We start from the raw sequence: 20,515 nt of genomic DNA, 5'->3' as shown, positions 1-20,515 counted from the left end.
TGATTTGAGAGACATTTGTAAATTTACTGTTAAAAAAGCTAAGAAAGGGATTAAAGGGAGGTGTATTTCTATTGTTGGGGTTAACATGTGAAACAATGCTATAAAGTTAAGAATGAGTAATTTGCTTTTGGTTTAAGAAAATAGTTTGTAAAGCTATTTTTGAAAACTACAAAAGGTGATTTTTGGTTCATTTCTTTTAGAATACTGTTTGAGTCTTAATTTTGTTAAGAATATAGGACAGGCATGTATAAGCATTATGCTTCAGTCTGTACCTTTTCAGTCACTGTCAAATAAAATATTGTAAAATGATTGTGCATATTGTATTGTGTGAGATGATGACTGAATAAAACTACTACTACTAATCCCTGTATGCCGACCTCAAACGACTCAGCCCCTCCAACCACCAGTGGAACGGCCCAGACCACCACTAATAATGTCCTGGCCATTAACATTCTGCTCACAACTGCAGTGTAGCGGTATGCTGCCATTATTATTGGTCAGCAATGTTTTGTACATTCTTGCATTGTTTTTACATGCACACACATCAGGTCTACACTATGTTACTTGCAACTCGGGAATCGTGGAGCTCAAAACACTCACACAGGTTGCTTCTTTATCTTCTGGCGCATGCACTCGCTCTCCACTAGGTGGCAGTAGAACTACTATGGTACGACACTCAAGGAATGGTAAAGGGAGCCGAGGGACTCTGACTATGTGCTACTAGTTCAGGGCTGTACACTGCGACGATCTCGTCGCAAATTGCCCCTTAATTTGGCCGTTGCGAGTTGGAAATATTATTTGGGAGCAACGTTGCGAGTTGTGATTTCAACCCTTCATTCGCATTTCACTCCTAAATTAATCCATACAAATTGGATACATTTAAAAAGAAAAAAAAAAAAAAAAAAACATTAGCCTACAACCAAGGCTGTACAGTGCGACACAATGTCGTGGTGCTATGAAAGAATCTGTCGGCAATGAATGAACTTACTGCGATCACCGATAGCCTGAGTGAAAAAAAAGATTTGCGTGTGGAGTGAATCTGGGTCACGCTATATACTTGGTACTTGTAGTCTATCGTGCGATTAAAGACCATGTCCCTATCTGCGTAGTCTATACATCCAACACCAAATCCCATAATTCCTAGCAAAACGAAACTGAATGTGGCCTCTCTTCCTTTCAATATGGGCTATTGCATCGCCAAAGAAGCACCTCCGGCTCCTTTCAATACATTTAAGACGCAAATTTTGCTCTGCAAGAACAACTGAGTGGATATCAGTCCATCTTATGACAACCACGTCCGATGTGGAGAGATGATAAGATGATTGACGTGATGATGTGATGATTGATTGACGGGGACATGGACACTTTTAACGTTCACGTTCAGCCATGCATTAGGTGAGTACTAGTAGCCCACTATTAGGACGTGAAATACTGTACTTAAATTTATAAAATATCAACCTATCTATCTATCTAATAATGAGACAATATGCAAATAAGATAATACTAATAATTGTCACGGTTCCCCCGTATATGAAATGAAAGTGGCTTGCAACTTTACTGCTGGTAAAATCACTGTTTATTTCTCGTTTAGCATAGTATTACATTCCACTTCTATAAACAATCAAAGTCCTTGACCTACCGTAAGAGCCTCATACAGGTCAATTAAACCTTTTTGATTAGTCTTTCCTTCGAGCTAAGTTGGACTGAACATTTCACTGTCAAAAGCGCAAATGTAAATAAGGTTGCGTCGCAACACGGTTTTCAAAATAAAGGTCACATATACAAATACCTCTCAATTCTTATTAAAAAAAAGTCCCGGATATACATAAACATTAATTGGCATAGATCTCTATAAACGACCCAACACATTGATCACTTTAGGCACACACTGAAACCAGTAACATCACAAATATGAAGCAGGTAATTACCCATACAAATAATAAACCTTTCATGGGGTTATTTACAATAATAATTCATTTGATTTCTAAAGCACTTTTCATTGTGAAACAAATGTATGCAGAGTTTCTTGTCCTCCTGATTAATGCAATGGTGTGTGTGTTGTGGTGATCTCATTCAAGGAGCACTACACAAGCGCGCGCACACACACACACACAGTTTGTTGTTTTTGTTCTATTAGTGATTTACACACTTTCTCAGTTGGTTCATTATAAAAGATTCAAACCTGAAAACAAACGCACTTAAATGTTAAATAAAAGGACCACAGTAATGAGGCAGGAGGAACATATTTTTTTAATAATGGTAAAATTGTTATTTAAAAATGTGCCCCTAAAAAATATTTTTTGCCCCTAAATTTCTCATTTAGGGGCAAGTGTGCCCCTAGTGAAAAAGCTTAGCGTACAGCCCTGTACTAGTTGACACACTAATCACTTCCATCCTGCTGCAACCTATCACTAAACAAATCACTTCCATCCTGCTGCAACCCATCACTAAACTAATCACTTCCATCCTACTGCAACCCATCACTAAACTAATCACTTCCATCCTACTGGAACCCATCACTAAACTAATCACCTCCATCCTGCTGCAACCTATCACTAAACCAATCACTTCCACCCTGCTGCAACCTATCACTAAACGAATCACTTCCATCTAGGGATGCCCCGATCACGTTTTTTGCCACCGATAACCGGTCATCTTGAGCCATATCGGCCGATACCGATTGTAGGCGCCGTAATGGAGGTCTCTTTATTATGATTCAGTATTCTAGTTTTGTTGTATTATTAGTTGTACTGTCACTTTAGGTGGTGGGCGTGCTCACGGGGGTGTGGCGCTAATGGGAGCGTCTTATGGAATTTCATTCACCTTTTCACGTTGACAGTTCACAGAGGTTGACAGCTCACGGAGAGAGGGGGTGAGAGTTAGGAGAGCATATTATCTTTTGACCGCAATAACGCAATACCGCAAAGTGCAAATCGTATTTTGTTTGTCTCATGATGAAGCGAAAGAATAAATGCCTTAAAAGTATTTCCTGGACGTGGAACGGAGTTATTTCATGTCGCGCGTCAATTGTTTGAACTCCATCGCTCAGCCCCTCGGCAGGTCTGTCTATTACAGTCTACTGCCGCAACACCGATCATTTAAAAAAAAAATATATATATATATATACTTTTTTTTATTTTTATATAAATTATATATATTATATAATTATACTTGTAGTTGTATTATCTGCGAGACATCGCCACCACGCAACAAGTCAAAATGCTCGCTATCTCCACTGTCTGTGGGTATACTCTGCTTTGGTCAAATCACATTCAGCATGCCCTCAGCAGGGTATCTCTGCGGCTCTGCAGATATACCCTACTCCCTCAGCTAGCCCCGTTCGTGACTGAGATGCAAGCCGGGGCTCGAATACGCATCGAATCAATGTTATAAGACATTGATATCAGGAGCTACTGCTAGCCGGCTAGATAACGTTAAGACAACTACCTGAACTATTTAGTTTAATCATGGGACATTTCGTTTTGAACAGTGAGCTAACGTGAGCTAACGGAGGTATCATGCACTACTAGACTATTGCTGGAGCATTTGTTGATATCAGGAGCTATCAGTAGCCGGCTAGATACCGTTAGACAATGCCTCATGTATTAAACTAAAAGTGAATAGTTGACTGGGTAATTTTGTTTAAACAGTAACAATAGCTAAGGTAGCTAACGTTAGCTCACAGAGGTTGCATGCACTAGAGCAGACTATTGCCGGAGCTTGTTGACACGGGTAAGGGAGGGGCAGGAGGAGGAGGAGCGGCAGTTTGCAACTCTGTGTGTCTACAGAAGTCAGCGAGTGAGATCTCCGCTAAGAATTGGATCATGTTTTTCGATCGGTTTTCTTTTTTGTGTTTTATTTTTTTATTATTTTTTAAACATAACATAAAATTAGACATACAAGCATTAACACTACACATCCAATGAAATCACCATTTAAATAAATGTAGTATACGAGATATACACCCAATTAGGGCTGGGCGATATGACGATATTATATAAATATCGGGTACAGTTCATTAACGATACACTTTTTAAACGTATCGTGGATATCGTGATGTTTTGCCCAAGAGGCTTGTGTCACGTCAATCTGGTCCACACGTTGACACTTTTGAACAGCGCCGCCCCACACACACACTACTGCATCAAAAGTTACTACTTATGATAATAAAGGCATTCGTTTTGTGGCATTAACGTTATATAGTTACACTTCCAATAACATCAGCGTATTTACATAGCAACGACCGAGGTCGACCTAGATATAGCAAGCATTAGTCGTTCATATCTGACTCAGTTGTGCCCATTCTGCGGTCTGTTAATAACGTTTTCAATCAGACAGATGTATGGAAAGGCTTTTATTATAACATCCGTTGCAGTAAAATCATTATGCCTCCAGTCGTTTAGTCTTCCTGCGGAGCTAAAAGCTAAACGTCGGCCGCGGCGAGCTACCGCTGCCATTGTTGTTGTCATTGAGCTCTCCAATGGCGGAAGTAAAAAATGAATATGCGCTTGCCGATTGGTGCTAAGAACAGCAGGGCGGGTGCAAGCGATGTGACGTAATTGGCAGACGCGACTGTCACTCAAAATGATTCTGTTTGCCGACTGAATGAATGAAAACGTTATTAACAGATTGCAGCATGGGTACAATACAGTACAGCTCAATACAACAACAGTCAACAGTGGACTGGAGGATGCAGACCAGAGAAAGACTTTCGTCTTGTTTACATCAGGGTCCCCCATTTTCAATTCATCATATTTCATATCTAAATCATATAATATCTCATTGCTAAATATGCAATATATAATCTAATAATCCAATAATCTAAATCTAATATATAATATAAAAATGCTAAATGCATGGGTATTTTATTTTGTCTTTAATGTTAGCTTGCAAACTCAAATACTGTCTTGGTAAGCCTCATAATGAATTGTTTGGGGAAAAAAAGAAAAACATTGTGATGCGTATCGTGTATCGCCGAAAGGTCAGAAAATAACGTGATATCATATTTAGGCCATATCGCCCAGCCCTACACCCAATACTTGCTATCTAATACCCTATATACATATGCTCTCGCTCGTTCACCCCCCCCGGACCCCCACTTGGATAATCAATCCATTATCATTCGCTCCTAACCAGGCACTACAATTCATATGCTAGCTTTTATTCTCTCCACCACTTCTAACCACATTGCAATTTTGGTTTCACTGACACCTAAAATTCTTGCTGTAGATATTTCTAGATAAATCACATCGAGATATGTAAGAACCCATACCTTCCGACACATTTTTTCCGGTTACATTTACATTTACATTTACATTTAGTCATTTAGCTGACGCTTTTATCCAAAGCGACTTACAAGTTCTGTACGACAAGCCATCAGGAAGAGCACAACTCTATCAGCTGAGTAACAATGTTCATCAAAGTGTTGAGTGCTACAGTGTAGGTTAGTTTATTAGGACAAGTGCATGACAGTATGGTTAGTTAGGGTTAGATTTTTTTTTTTTTCTTTTTTTTTTTTAATTCAGATAATGGTTGAAGAAGTGAGTCTTTAGTCGACGGCGAAAGATTGGACGTGTTTCGGCTGTCCTAACTGGGGTGGGTAGTTCATTCCACCATTGTGGGGCAAGGACTGAGAATAGGCGACTTCTCTTTGATGACCCTCCCGGAGCTTGGATAGGAGTAGGTCTGAGGCGGCCAGAAGATGCAGAGCGTAGGGGTCTTGAGGGTGTGTAGTTAGAGACCATTGACCGGAGGTAGGCGGGAGCAGTTCCCTTTGCCGCACGGTATGCTAGGTCAAGGGCCTTGAAGCGGATTCGTGCAGCAATGGGGAGCCAGTGCAGGTCCCTAAGAAGTGGGGTGACATGGGCCGACTTCGGTAGGTTTGAGATCAGGCGGGCCGCTGCGTTCTGAATGAGTTGAAGAGGCTTAGTGGCAGTGGCCGGGAGGCCAGCGAGCAGTGCGTTGCAGTAGTCGAGGCGGGAGATGACTGTTGATTGGACGAGGAGTTGGGTGGCTTCTTTTGTCAGGAAGGGGCGTATCCTTCTGACGTTGCTCAGGAGGAATCGGCAGGTTCTGGTTGTCGCTGCGATGTGAGCAGAGAAGTTCAACTGGTCGTCGAGGACAACACCAAGGTTCTTGGCGGTCGGGGACGCGGTCACAGCTGCATTCTCGACTGTGATGGAAAGGTCGGTCAGGGGGGAGGATTTGGCCGGCAGGTGGAGCAATTCTGTTTTGCTTAGGTTCAGTTTGAGGTGGTTGGTCGTCATCCAGGCGGAGATGTCGGACAGACAGGCCGAGATCCGGTTGAAACCATCGTGATACTATCAGCTTTTTAGCCGCTGTGATACCAGATAAAACTAATCTCTTTAGCTGTATAGGGCAGGGTTTCCGTTGTCCGGTAATTACCGGTATTTGACCGGCAAAATCTGTTGAAATCCGACATATTTAATCTCTCCGGTCTTAATGTCCGGTGAAAATAATTCCCTCTAAGCACAATTTGATTATTTGAATTATATTAAAATAGGCTAAAATTAAATAGCCTAAGCGATGAACGAAACAATCATTACATTTGTTTCATCGTTGCTTCACAAAGCAGGTCTAATGATGACAACGACGTTGTCAGCGAGAGCTTAGTGCTGGGTTTGCGAGTGCATGTGCAGCTGCAGAGCCGGCACAGCCCACCAGCGATGCCGGCACAGTGCAATACTCCAATTCAGCCATTGGCAATTCAGCTGTTGGGTGGGGGGCGCTGCTGAGCGGTCCCCAGATAGAGCCTGAAAACAGCTGAATCTGCTGCTCTGCAGCGACATACTCTCACAAATAAGTCGTTGGGAGGTAGAGAGTCATCACGCAAACCCACAATAATGTTGCCGTCTCTCTCTGCCAAATTTCTCAGTTCTTCGCTTGATATAATTAATACAAATGTCCAATATAACGGAATTCGTTAGCTCATAAAAATGTGATTATAACAGACTGCTGTTTATTAATGTCGGGCCGACTGCCCACAGACACCTATTTGATTTAAAGTCGGCAGCAGCACGGAGTCTCTGGACTTATTTTATTTGGAATATAATGACTGTATACGCAAAAGTAGCCTAGTTTTAAGTTAAAATATTATAAATCTACATGCCTTGAGGATGTCATTCTTTATAGCCTGTTGTTTTTAAGCTCAATAAACTCTGACCGGAATTTCTCTCATTTGACCGGTAGATTTAAATCTACCGGACCCTGAGACCGGCAACAATTTCTTCTAACGGAAACCCTGGTATAGGGACTGCAAACTCAAAAACATCATTCAACAGCAATACAGAGGGGTGTACAGGTATGTTCAGAAATAAGAAATTTGATAATTGCTGGGACACTTCTTTCCAGAATATCTTAACTGGTGGGCAATCCCAATACATGTGCATAAATGTACCCTCATCCCCATTTGTACATAAGGAACATCTGGAGTCTTGTTTAAGTCCCATTCTGTTCAATCTTATAGGAGTCCGGTATGTCCTATGAATATAGTTAAGATTAATTTGTTGGTGGTCCGGGTTACGTGACGCAATTCGAACGTTTGCCCAGACTTCTTGCCAATCAAAATTTATTTCCAAGTCTGGTATATCCCTCCTCCAGACTGAGTCTAGGGGGAGGATTCCATACGAGAACGTTAGTAATTGATGATAAAAATCAGATACGAAACCTCTCGATGTCTCTCTTTCATAGAAGAATGTGATATCTGTGGTGCTCAATTGGTATCCTTAATGGGACTCCATGAGCCTTCAAACAGACCAATAACTGTGCGTAAAAATAATATGTGGAACTGGTGAGATAAAAAATTGTATGCATGTCTTTATAGCTACAAAAAACCTGTTTGTTGAAAACATCTCCTAATGTGTGTATGCCCTGCTTTTCCCATTTAGCGTATCTTATAGGTTGTTTTCCAATCAGGAGTGCATTGTTATTGAATAGGGGAGTATGACTATGCCATTTATGTAGGTTAGAATAGTTTTTTGTGTGTTTCACGCCATATCCGGATCACATGAGTAATAAGGGGGCCAAATTTCAATTCGCATTGCTTAATTGATAATATGGTGTATACTATGTCCTGCAGTCTATGTGGTGCTACTATATTTACTTCTAAGTTTCTCCAGGATACAGATGCTTGGGAATCAAACCAGGTTGGCAGTGGTCTTAAAGAGTACGCCTTAAAATAGTGGTAAAAATCTGGAAATGCCATACCTCCGTCGGCTTTGTTTCTCTGTGCGGTGGATCTTTTTATACGTGGAGGTTTGTTATTCCAAATAAATTTGTATGCTGTGGAGTGTAATTTTTGCCAGTAACCATCTGGAGGGGGTAACGGTAGCATTGAGCTAATGAAGTTGATTCTAGGTAGAACATCCATCTTAACTATTGATACCCGTGCCTGTACTGAGTTTTTAAGTTTGGACCACCTGTCAAAGTCGTATTTGATCTTATCTTGGATTTTTATGTAATTGTACTTCACTGTTTGGCTTATAGTAGGGAATACTTCAACTCCTAAACATCTGAAGTGTTTAACCATTGGTATTTCTTCTGGAAGGAGTATATTCTTTGCAGGGGCATTAAGTGGAAGGAAAGCCGACTTTGGCCAATTTATCCTAAATCCCGATAGATTGCCAAAGTCATCAATCAACTTGAGAAGATGAGGCATTGAGGTGTTAGGGTTTTGCATGAACAATATTACGTTGTCCGCATATAAACTAATATGATGTTGTGTGCCCTTGATTGCGATTGGTTCTATGGATTGGGATTGTCTTATATATTGTGCTAAAGGCTCTAATGATAAAGCGAATAGTCCGGGACTAAGAGGGCAACCCTGTCTAGAGGAGCGCGATACCGGAAAGATTTCGGAGGCGATTATACCTGTTGTAATCATGGCCGATGGGTCTTTGTATAATACTTTAATCATATCAATGAATCCTTTTCCTAACCCCATCCTTTCTAATACTGCCCATAGATAAGACCATTCCAACCTATCAAAGGCTTTCATCGCATCCAGGGACAGCATCGCCTTAGGTGTGGTGTCATCCTTGCTGGCATCTAGCACATGTAATAACCGTCTTATATTATCCGTGATCAAGCGGCCTCTTATGAAGCCAGTCTGGTCAGGATGCACTAAAGACGTCATATGCTTTTGAAGTCTGATGGCTAATACCTTGGAGTACAGCTTGATATCGGTTCCGAGGAGGCTTAAAGCCCAACATCCAGGTTAAACCCTACTGATCAATTATGGGTAGTTTACATCATTGGTATATAATTTCATTATTTATTTTTTTCCATTTGACACCGGAAAATGCCACTCAGAAAGAGTTAAAAAGGTCCATGCACGAATAACATGCACGCGCGAATCAAAAAAGCTTATCAAACGCCGACGTCACTACTGGTGCATATTAATGAGCCGAATCTAAAAGCTTATCAGACGCTAGCACGGCCGTGACGTCACTTCAGGAAACGTATGCCTTGCCCGTCCGGGTCATAGTACTACTCGATATATGGCGCTGGCTAACGTTAGCATTATGTCTACTGTCGTGAACCATTTGAGATCGGGGCATGTAGATCAATGGTGGCCCACTCGGTGCATCACAGTTAGCCTATAGCTCCGCCGTCCCTGCGGGTGGTTCTCTCCTCTTTGTGTGCCCCCGTCCTCGCGGGTGTCCTGCGGACGAGCTTGTGGACGCGACAACGTAGGGTGTTTGAGCCTGTAGCGTTAGTTAGCTCATAGCTATCGTGTACCACTAGCCTTTACGGCAGGGGTGTCAAACTCATTTTCACAGAGGGCCACATCAGCATTATGGTTGCCCTCAAAGGGCCAAAGACCATATAAATGTTAATGTAATGTAAAATAAATGTAGCTACTCATTTACATATTGTTAAACATGTTGTTTCTGTATTTATTACTTATTCAAGTTATACATTTTGCATAGATGTAAAAATATATGTTAGCTTATGTTATTTTAACAAATAATTTTAGTTTATCAAAACCCCATATTACTCCATCAATCAATGATCAAACCATTCAACTAAATAACAAAGAAGAATATCATCAAATACAAGCCATGACATTAAGTTTGTTCAAAACCTTTTTGTCACAGTCAAGAGGGGCAGAACTAACAACTATGAGCTGCAAAGAACACGTGGGACAGATGTAGCAGATGTTACAAAAACAAATGGCTGCACACAACCTTGCAGAGGCCATACATCCAACTAATGGAAGATAGTTTAATTAACTAATTAACTATATAACTATATAATTAACAGATTGCAGAATGGGTACAGTACAGTACAGCTCAATACACACAATTGTTAAGGGGATGCAGACCAGAGAAAGACTTTCGACTTGTTTACATCAGGGTCCCCCGTTTTCAATTCGTAATGAAATTGCTATTATGCGTCTGCATGAACACACAACTGTAACTGTACTCAAAAATAACAAAATAAGGGTTGTCTCAGTTCACAACTATATTGGTCAAGTTTTGGGTGGGACTTGTTTGCGTCCTGCAGTTTATTATTCAATTGAGCGAGATGCTTGGTTATGTCACACAGCCAGTTTGCATCCGACAGTTCAGACAATATTTCTTCAACCCTTTGTTACCTATTCCGCCTGGATCTTTTTTGTATTTTGGGCTGTAAAATTGTCAAAGAATGTCTGAGGAGTAAGTGCTTTTGGCTTTTTTCCTTTGTTACTTCATCAATACCTCAGATGTTCAACATACATGTATGTGTAAGAATGTGTAATAACTAAGGCTGTCAAAGTTAAAGCTTTATTAACGCATTAACCCACAATTCTTTTAACGCCGCTATTTTTTAACCCAAGATTAATGTTTAAAAAAAAAAAAAAAAAAATTTACCAGAGCTCTTGGGGGGCCACATCAAATGACGTAGCGGGCCACATTTGGCCCGCGGGCCATGAGTTTGACACCTATGGTCTAGGGGATGCAAAAATATAATCTATTCTGGAAAGTGTGTTATGTCTTGCAGATCGACAAGAGTACTTTCGGGTCGTAGGGTTGAGTGATCGCCATAGATCATTTACACCTGTATTCTTAGACCAATCATTTAACGCATTAGATGAATTTTTCTGGTCGTTGGAAAAGGTGGGATAAGATTTATCCATCCCGGAATCCCAAATGGCATTAAAATCCGCGCCAATTATAAATGAGTATTCAGGAAGGTTTAACATTGTTCTGGTAAGTGTAGCATAGAAGTTAGCTTCGTACAAATTTGGGGCATATACCGCTACCAACGCTATTTTCCTATTCCTGTATAACATTTTAGCTATGGTTATCCGATCATCTGTATCAGACCATACTTCCTTAAATTCAATATTCAACTTCCGTTTCACGACTATAGCAACTCCACGGGATCTCGTTCCAAAGGAAGAGTGACTAATGTTATGATATATGTTGTCCGCTAGCGTAGCTTTGTCTTCCACTAAAATGTGCGTTTCGCTTAGAAGAGCCACGTCAACCTGTTTGTTTTTCATCAGTGTGAGCACGCTTTTGCGTTTGTTGATTATTTATTCCCCCAGTATTCCAGATCATTATATTCAAACTAGCCATAATCTATACATGTTGTTGTGTAATTGTTGGTAATGCTTCTGGAGTACGAATTCACAATGGATATACATCCAACTATTGAGGTCCCGTTGAGAGCCGAGCTTAAAAACATACATGTATACAAATAAACCCCTCAATCCCCCTCCCTCAGAGAGTCGTACAGGGCTGTGTTCCTTAGACACAACCTTCGCGTATAACTCCCTCCCTTACACCACCGGTTAGCCCAAGGTGAGCCTTTTAACCTTAACTTTCCTATGCTAATTGCCATAGGATCTAAAACTTTAATTCTAATTTAATAGAATGTCACTCGTGGTCTAGCACAGCGGTTCCCAAACTTTTTTGGCCGCGCACCCCCTGTCACCTCCCGACCTAGCTCGCGCACCCCCCAATGCAAACATAAAGAAATAATAAATAAATAAGTCCAGAGACTCCGTGCTGACTTTAAATCAAATAGGTGTCTGTGGGCAGTCGGCTGACATTAATAAACAGCAGTGTGTTATAATCACATTTTTATGAGCTAACGAATTCCGTTATATTGGACATTTGTATTAATTATATCAAGCGAATAACTGAGAAATTTAGCAGAGAGACGGCAACATTATCGTGAAATATAAACGTTGCGTGATGACTAGGGATGGGTACCGAATTCGGTACTTTTGAGGTACCGAACCGAAACACGTCGGTACTACCGAGTATCGAATCAAGTGAGAAACCGAATTTAAAAAAATAAAAAAATAAAAAAACTTTAATTTTTTTTTTTACTTTCTTTTCATGTCAACGTTCACACGCACAATATATGCTTACCTAGGATTTGACTTGATTCAACAACAAAGCAGTCGGAGCAATGACAAGCCAAAAACTGTCGAAATTGTAGTTATTTGAAGTTTGGATTTTTTTTTTAAATTAAATTTCTTGAGACTAAAGTACCGAAAAAAGGTACCGTTGGGTACCGGTATCGATTCACAGGTACCGGTATCGGTTCAAATGTGAAAGGTACCCATCCCTAGTGATGACTATTATATCTCCCCTCCCAGTCCCAACGAAGCACATACCAATAGTATGCAACTGCAGAGCCGCAGAGCCAGCGGCGCTCTCAGTCCGGTCTTGGGACCGCTCAGCAGCGCCACCCACCCAACAGCTGAATTGCCACTGTGCGCGCACAATTGTCTGCTCTGCGGCTCTGCAGCTGCATGCTTTTCGCAAATCTAGCTCTCGCTGCCAAACCAAATGAATCTCGACATCGCTTCACCAATAGTCGTCATCAGAACACTACACACATAATTATAGAACACACATCGTTGTCATTATTAGACCTGTGCTTAGAGGGAATTATTTTCAAAAATGTACACCAACAGATTGGCCAGATTTGCCACATCAGTGGACTCATCTACTTGGAGAGAATAAAACTCACTGTTATTCACGCGACTGACTAATGTAGCCAGGATGTTTTCGGACATCATATTGATGCGTCGCGACACCGTGTTGTTGGACACCGGGATCATATCCAATGTTTTTGCTTCTTTCTCTCCAATCATACATTCAACCATATCTTTGGCAATTGGCAGGCACACGTCTTCCACAAGTGTGTGAGGTAGTCCCTTTTTAGCAATTCTGTAACTTGCGAGATAAGAAGACTTGCATGCCTTTGTGTTAGCTCCACCACATGAATGAAACTGGAGTTTATTTTGTCTGCCTTTCAAGTCCTCCAATTTTGATTTGAAAAATGCAAGGGGTTCTTTAGTAACTTCGGCATGCTTAGTCGTTAAGTGGCGACGTAGATATGAGGGCTTCATGCTGCTGTTAGATAGGACGTCACCGCACATCACACACTGGGGATCTGGGTGATCCACATCACCAATCTAAGTGAAGCCCAGACACAGATAATTTATCATATTTCCCTTTGCTTTTTCCAGTCTGTCGCCCAGTCTCGTTGTCTTTTTTACCCTGTTTTCTTGGTGGAGGGCTGGGCTGTTGTGTCATCATCACTCTCTGTCTCCACTCTAACGCTGCTCTCCGCTTCTCTCGCCTCCTGTCCTCTTTCATTACTTTTATTGACTTTAGATTCACCTGACAGTTTCCATGTTTTTAGCCAGCTCTGCATGTTGTAAGTGCCACAATCGCGCGCTGGTCCCGCGCTTTTGGCAGGAAGTTATTAAGTGCACTGGCTCGCGCTCGCTACCGTCATCGGCCCGCTGGACAGACTCCAGGCAGAGCGGAGCGCATCAGCACAGACGACACGCACCTCGCCCGAGACATTGTTTATTATTATTATTATTAAAACGTACGTTTTTTATTAAAACGTTTCTTGAATTTCATGATTTACACAGTGAAAATCCCCATTTGAAATAATGTATATTAGTTATATATTTATTAGTAAAATAACGCCATTAGCCTTTTCATGTCACGCACCACCTAGAGCATAGGTGTCAAACTCACGGCCCGCGGGCCAAATCCGGCCCGCCACGTCATTTGATGTGGCCCCCCAAGAGCTCAGGTTTAAAAAAAAAAAAAAAAAAAAAAAAAAAAAAAAAAAAAAAAAATTTTTACATTAATATTGGGTTAAAAAATAGCAGTGTTAAAATAATTGTGGGTTAATGCGTTAATAAAGCTTTAACTTTGACAGCCTTAGTTATTACACATTCTTACACATACATGTATGTTGAACATCTGAGGTAACAAAGGAAAAAAGCCAAAAGCACTTACTCCTCAGACATTCTTTGACAATTTTACAGCCCAAAATACAAAAAATATCCAGGCGGAATAGGTAACAAAGGGTTGAAGAAATATTGTCTGAACTGTCAGATGCAAACTGGCTGTGTGACATAACCGAGCATCTCGCTCAATTGAATAAGAAGCTGTAGGGACGCAAACAAGTCCCACCCAAAACTTGACCAATATAGTTGTGAACTGAGACAACCCTTATTTTGTTATTTTTGAGTACAGTTACAGTTGTGTGTTCATGCAGACACATAATAGCAATTTCATTACGAATTGAAAATGGGGGACCCTGAAAGTCTTTCTCTGGTCTGCATCCCCTTAACAATTGTGTGTATTGAGCTGTACTGTACCCATTCTGCAATCTGTTAATTAAAGTTAATTAAACTATCTTCCATTAGTTGGATGTATGGCCTCTGCAAGGTTGTGTGCAGCCATTTGTTTTTGTAACATCTGCTACATCTGTCCCACGTGTTCTTTGCAGCTCACAGTTGTTAGTTCTGCCCCTCTTGACTGTGACAAAAAGGTTTTGAACAAACTTAATATCATAGCTTGTATTTGATGATATTCTTCTTTGTTATTTACTTGAATGGTTTGATCATTGATTGGTGGAGTAATATGGGGTTCTGATAAACTAAAATTATTTGTTAAAATAACATAAGCTAACATATATTTTTACATTTATGCAAATGAATATGCAATATGTATAACTTGAATAAGTAATAAATACAGAAACACCATGTTTAACAATATGTAAATGTATAGCTACATTTATTTTACATTACGGTCTTTGGCCCTTTGAGGGCAACCATAATGCTGATGTGGCCCTCTGTGAAAATGAGTTTGACACCCCTGACCTAGAGGTAGCTCGCGCACCACAGTTGGGAACCACTGGTCTAGCACCTTCCAATTAATGTAATAAAAATTAAATGAAATGAAAAATATACCTCAATTAGCATATTAATTTGAACCTTCTACTAACACGTATATGTTGGAACTTTTTTTTTTTTTTTACTCAAATTTTATTTGCATTTTTGTATTACAAGCAGGGGCGTAGTTGGGGGGGGGTAGCTTAGGATGATTCCAAGGGCCCAGCACTGGGGGGGCCCCAAAAAAAAGAAAAAAAAATGATATTTTACTAGACATCACTCAGGTGTATTATTGATGCTCTCATGATTGATACTATGTTTGTTTCTGAAGTGTGTGTGTGTGTGTGTGTGTGTGTGTGTGTGTGTGTGTGTGTGTGTGTGTGTGTGTGTGTGTGTGTGTGTGTGTGTGTGTGTGTGTGTGAGATATATAGAGAGAGGGGGGGGGCTTTGGTAGACTATTGCATTGGTCCATTCATTGAAGATGAACGCAATGCGACATCCTTTACTAGGCTCACCCACCAACAGTGCAGGTGCTGAACTGCTGATCCGAATGTATAGGTAAAAACCATATTATGCGTTTATCAATAAAAAAATTGACAAAAAAAAATTCTCTCGCGCGCTTACATCATATTTGAATATTGTTATCCTCTCAGTCGGTCTTCCAGGTACATATTATATAGACATAATGTACAACACCGTTAAACAGACAAATTATAAAGGAAAAAAAATATATATATATAATACCCAAAAACAGAAATAATAAATACCGACTTAAGCAAAAGTTCCACAGACATAAATAATAAATTGAAAAAACATAAAGCAATCGTCCTACCCAAATGATAGAGATAGAGAATACTAACTAAAGCAAAAATGTGTGACATGGGTTCAGAGACCCTCCTTGAACCTCTTTCCTCCTTTACCCTTCTCCCTCTTGTGTTGCATTTGTTTCTTCCTCTGTGATGTCGTTTTCGTTCCCCTTATAGTCCTCCCACTTTCCCCATCTTTCCCCAAATTTCTCTTCCTGTGTGTTATCCTCTCCATATCCTGTATCTCTTCCACTATTCCTACCCATTGTGCTATTGTCGGTGGGTCTTCCTTGTACCACAGTCTCGTTATTGCTTTTCTGGCCGCTATCAACATTATCTTTATTAAATATTTGTCCCCCCCTTGTATTCCCTCGTGTCAGATCTCCTAAGTAAAGCACCAGTCCTGTTTGTGGTAATCCGTATCCTAGTATTCTGATCATTGCCTCCCCTATCTCCTCCCAATACCCCTTCAGCTTCTGACATCCCCAGAATATGTGCGTGTGATTTGCCCCCTCCTTCCCACACATCCTCCAGCAAGCTCTTTGTGTTGGTGCATATTTTCCCTTCAGTTCTGGGGTTATAAAGAATCTGATTATGTTTTTCCATCCAAACTCTTTCCATATCCTCGATCCTGTTGTTGAATGTTGTACCTCGCATATGTTCCCCCATTCCTTCCCTGTTATTTCTATCTCTAGCTCTCTCTCCCATTTCTCCCTTATGTAATCGGTCGTGTGTCACTTGCTGTTCATTATAGCCCGGTATATTGCTGATATTACTCTTCCTTGCCCCCCTTCGTATGCCCATACTATCATCTTTATTATTCCATTCTGTTCTTCGTCTTTGGCCCCCCTTATTTCTTTGTTGTAGTAGTCTCTAACCCAGACCTGGGCATTGTACGGCCCGCGGGCCGGATACGGCCCGCGGGATGATTCTGACCGGCCCGCGAAAGATTACATGATAATAAAAAAAAATTAAAAAAAATTATAAAAAATATTTTTTTTAATATTATTATTATTATTATTATTTTTTTTTTACTTTTACTTTTTTCTTTTCATGTCAACGTTCACACGCACAATATACGCTTACCTAGGATTTGACTTGATTCAACAACAAAGCAGTCGGGGCAAGCCGAAAACGGTCGAAAGTGTGGTTAATTGAAGTTTGGATTTCTTTTTTCACAACTGAGGTAGGTAGATTACATTTTTAGAGACTAAAGTACAGAAAAAAGGTACCGTTGGGTACCGGTATCGATTCACAGGTACCGGTACCGTATCGGTTCAAATGTGAACGGTACCCATCCCTACTGAACACACAACTGCAGGGCAAGGGCATTTTTGCTCATGAAATGCATAGCCATGTGAAAGCCTTCATGACAAAGTTGCAATTAATTTCAAGGCAACTAGGCAGCAACAATCTCAAACACATGAAAACCCTGAAAGAAGTCAAACCATCAGCTGATCACCGGCACAGGTACTCATCCATGTTGGGAGCACTGCATGATGAATTTTCAAGGGGTTTAAGATTTCAAAAAGGTTGAGGATGAAATGCAGCTGGTTTCCTCTCCCTTTACCTGCAGTGTTGATAGTGCACCCACTGATGTTCAGCTTGAACTCATTGACCTGCAGTCTGATTCACTACTGAAAGAGCACTTTAAGTCAGCATCACTGCTAGAGTTCTACTCTGCTCTCAAGGAGGAGAACTTTCCAAACATGAGGAGACATGCTCAGAAGATGTTGGTTCTCTTTGGATCCACCTATATGTGAACAGACATTCTCAGTCATGACGTTTACCAGGTCCAGGTACAGATCCTCTCTCACTGATGAACATCTGGCAGCTGTGCTTCGCATCTCCACCTCAGACATGCAACCTGACTTTGATGGACTTGTTAAAGCTCAACAGAGACTGGATTTATCACACTGAATGAAAGAAGAAAAAAAAGCTGAAGAACACTAAAATGTGGAAATATAACAAGTGAAATGGGACACTTGATCTTTTTTTTCTTCTTTTTTTTGCACAGTTCTGAAAACATTAAATGTTTAATATAGGCATGTAGAGTAAAAAAGGCTACTGGGACACTTTTCATGTCTTGTTTATTTTGGCTATAAGATGATGTGATGTCTTTAGAAAGCTAAGAAAATCCTTGTTTCAATAGTATATGAAACTCAAAATAATAACTTTATTTGTATAGCACTTTTTCATACATGCCCTTTGTTATTAATGTTTCACATTTTGTTTATCATTTTGGAAATAAATTCTATTTGAATAAATGATATTTTTGAAAGCTAACCTCACCTTTTAATTGCCAAATAATGACATACACCAGGGTTCGAAATTAACGGGGGCTTGGGGCATAATGCCCTTGAAAATGGACAAAATGCCCTCGAAAATCAGTTAAGGGGGGCACAAAATGCCCCCGACAGTTTACTAATTATATATATATATTTATCCGGTAATGGCGCGTCTGTGTATCGTACGGTTCAGATGACGCGCAAAAAAAAAAAATCATTTGGCGGAGGTGAGCACTGGCTGCTGCTGCAGCAGCACTGCAGCTGAGCCAGGTGCTAGTCAGTTTGTGTACAAATGGCAAGCACAATCTAAATCAATCTTCATTACGACTTTAAAAACATAGCCATTAACATTACATAGGCATACACACATCTTGCCATAGCGTTAGCAGTTTGTACAACACAATGCACGTTTTAACTATAGAATCAGCCCGCGAGGTAATACAGTCAACGAAATGTTAACGTAGCTACTAGCTAGCAGAGGAGGAAATGGGAGTCTGAGAGGCGGGGTGTTTAAAGACAATGATAGGCGTTTATTCAACATCCAAGAAGGCTAACATACAACTGTGTTTTACTAACTCCAACCGGGACTGCATGCCATCACCTCCTAACGTTACCGGAGCTACCGGAGCTGATAATAACATTGCCTGAGCTGAAGGTGCGTGACACTAAAATGTCCGTGGGGACCCGGCGCCAACCCATAGATAGTTCCAACTCACCGAATTACGTAATCCACCACAGTTGCACTCAATATTTAAATAATGTTAGTCTAAATAAATGTAGACAGATACATAATAATTTCAAGCAGAACACGAATCTTTCCATTAAGAACTGACAATCAGGGAATTTAAACATGGTTGACATTGTTTTTTTGTGTTTATATTAAAGAAAGGAACGTCTAGTGCTGGCTGAGCATATTGTTTGTTTGCACTAAGTTAATACTACAAATGTAGCCTATATTTTTCAGTCAGTTCGGTCTTTGTGTGCCAAACATTATTTAAGGCTGTAAACACTGTAACACTGTAAACTTTTTTATTTCTTTTTAATAAATGAGAAGCATGTTTAGATTTGAGTGTTACATTTTATTTTATAAAAATGTACGTATATCGAACCGAACTGAAAATCGTGACCCCAAAACCGTGATACGAACCGAACCGTCCATTTTGTGAACCGTCCCACCCCTACCTTTTATCATAAAAATTCAGTGCCCCCGAAATACAAAAAAAAGCCCCCGAAAATCAATTAAGGGGGGCAAAAAAAGCCCTTGAAAAAAAATGTTAATTTCTAACCCTGACATACACTCTTACCAGGGGTCAAAACAATGCCATTTACTGCTTTTTTATATTATGCATAATTGAGTTTGGAATTTTGGCCCGGCCCTCCAACATATTTTCAGTTGCTCATTCGGCCCCCCGGGAAAAATAATTGCCCACCCCTGCTCTAACCTGTAGATATCTGAAGTGGTCCCTGTTTTCTAGTCCAAATTTCTCCTTTAATTTTTGTAGTGTCTGCATTTCCCCCTTCTCTATCATTTTGCATATCGCTGTTGCCCCCCTCCCCCCTCTCCCACCTTCTGAATCCATGGTCTAACCTCCCTGGTTTGAATCTCTTGTCATGTGCTACCCATCTCAGGACCCCTGACTGCTTCTCCAATTTGTGTGTTTTTATTACTCTGTTCCATATGGTCAAGGTGTATTTGGGGATTGGATCTAATAGTCCCTCTTTTTCTTTAAATAGTTCCCTATCTCCCACCAGAGCTTGTACCTTGTATCCCTCCCCTTCTTTTTCAATGTCTTTCCATCTTGCCTCATATCTGTCATTACACCAGCACGTCACTGCTCTCAGTTGTGCTGCATAGTAATAATCTTGTAGGCTGGGTACTGCCATCCCTCCCTCTTCCTTTGGTAGTTGTAGTGTTTTATATCTGACCCGTGGTCTTCTCCCCGCCCATATGAACCTCGATATCAGTCTGTCCCACTCCCTGAATTGATTCTGTGGTATTTGTATTGGTAGTGACTGGAATAGGTACAGTAACCTTGATAGTATGTTCATTTTAATGACCTCTATTCTTGAATTGAAGTCCAAGGGCATTACTGTCCATCTCTCTAAGTCTCTCTTGATGTTCTGATTTATCTGTGTATAGTTCGCCTCATATAGTTTCTCCACCCCTCTCGTGATGTTCACCCCTAAGTATTTAATCTTGTCCATGTCCCATCTTATCCCGTACTGTTCCCTAATTTCCGTCGTTGGGGTATAGT

At 40.5% G+C, this 20,515-nt stretch overlaps 1 protein-coding gene across 1 annotated transcript in view; it reads right to left on the bottom strand.

The window, feature by feature from the left end:
* The window catches only part of ostc (oligosaccharyltransferase complex subunit), a 45,490-nt gene that overhangs the window by 6,860 nt on the left and 18,115 nt on the right, over positions 1 to 20,515 (bottom strand). The window lies entirely within an intron of this gene.

The sequence above is a fragment of the Notolepis coatsorum genome (genome assembly GCF_963971535.1).
Source record: "Notolepis coatsorum genome assembly, chromosome: 4".
NCBI lineage: Eukaryota > Metazoa > Chordata > Actinopteri > Aulopiformes > Paralepididae > Notolepis > Notolepis coatsorum.
The sequence above is the reverse complement of the archived record's forward strand: the minus strand, read 5'-3'. Positions and strand labels throughout refer to the sequence as shown.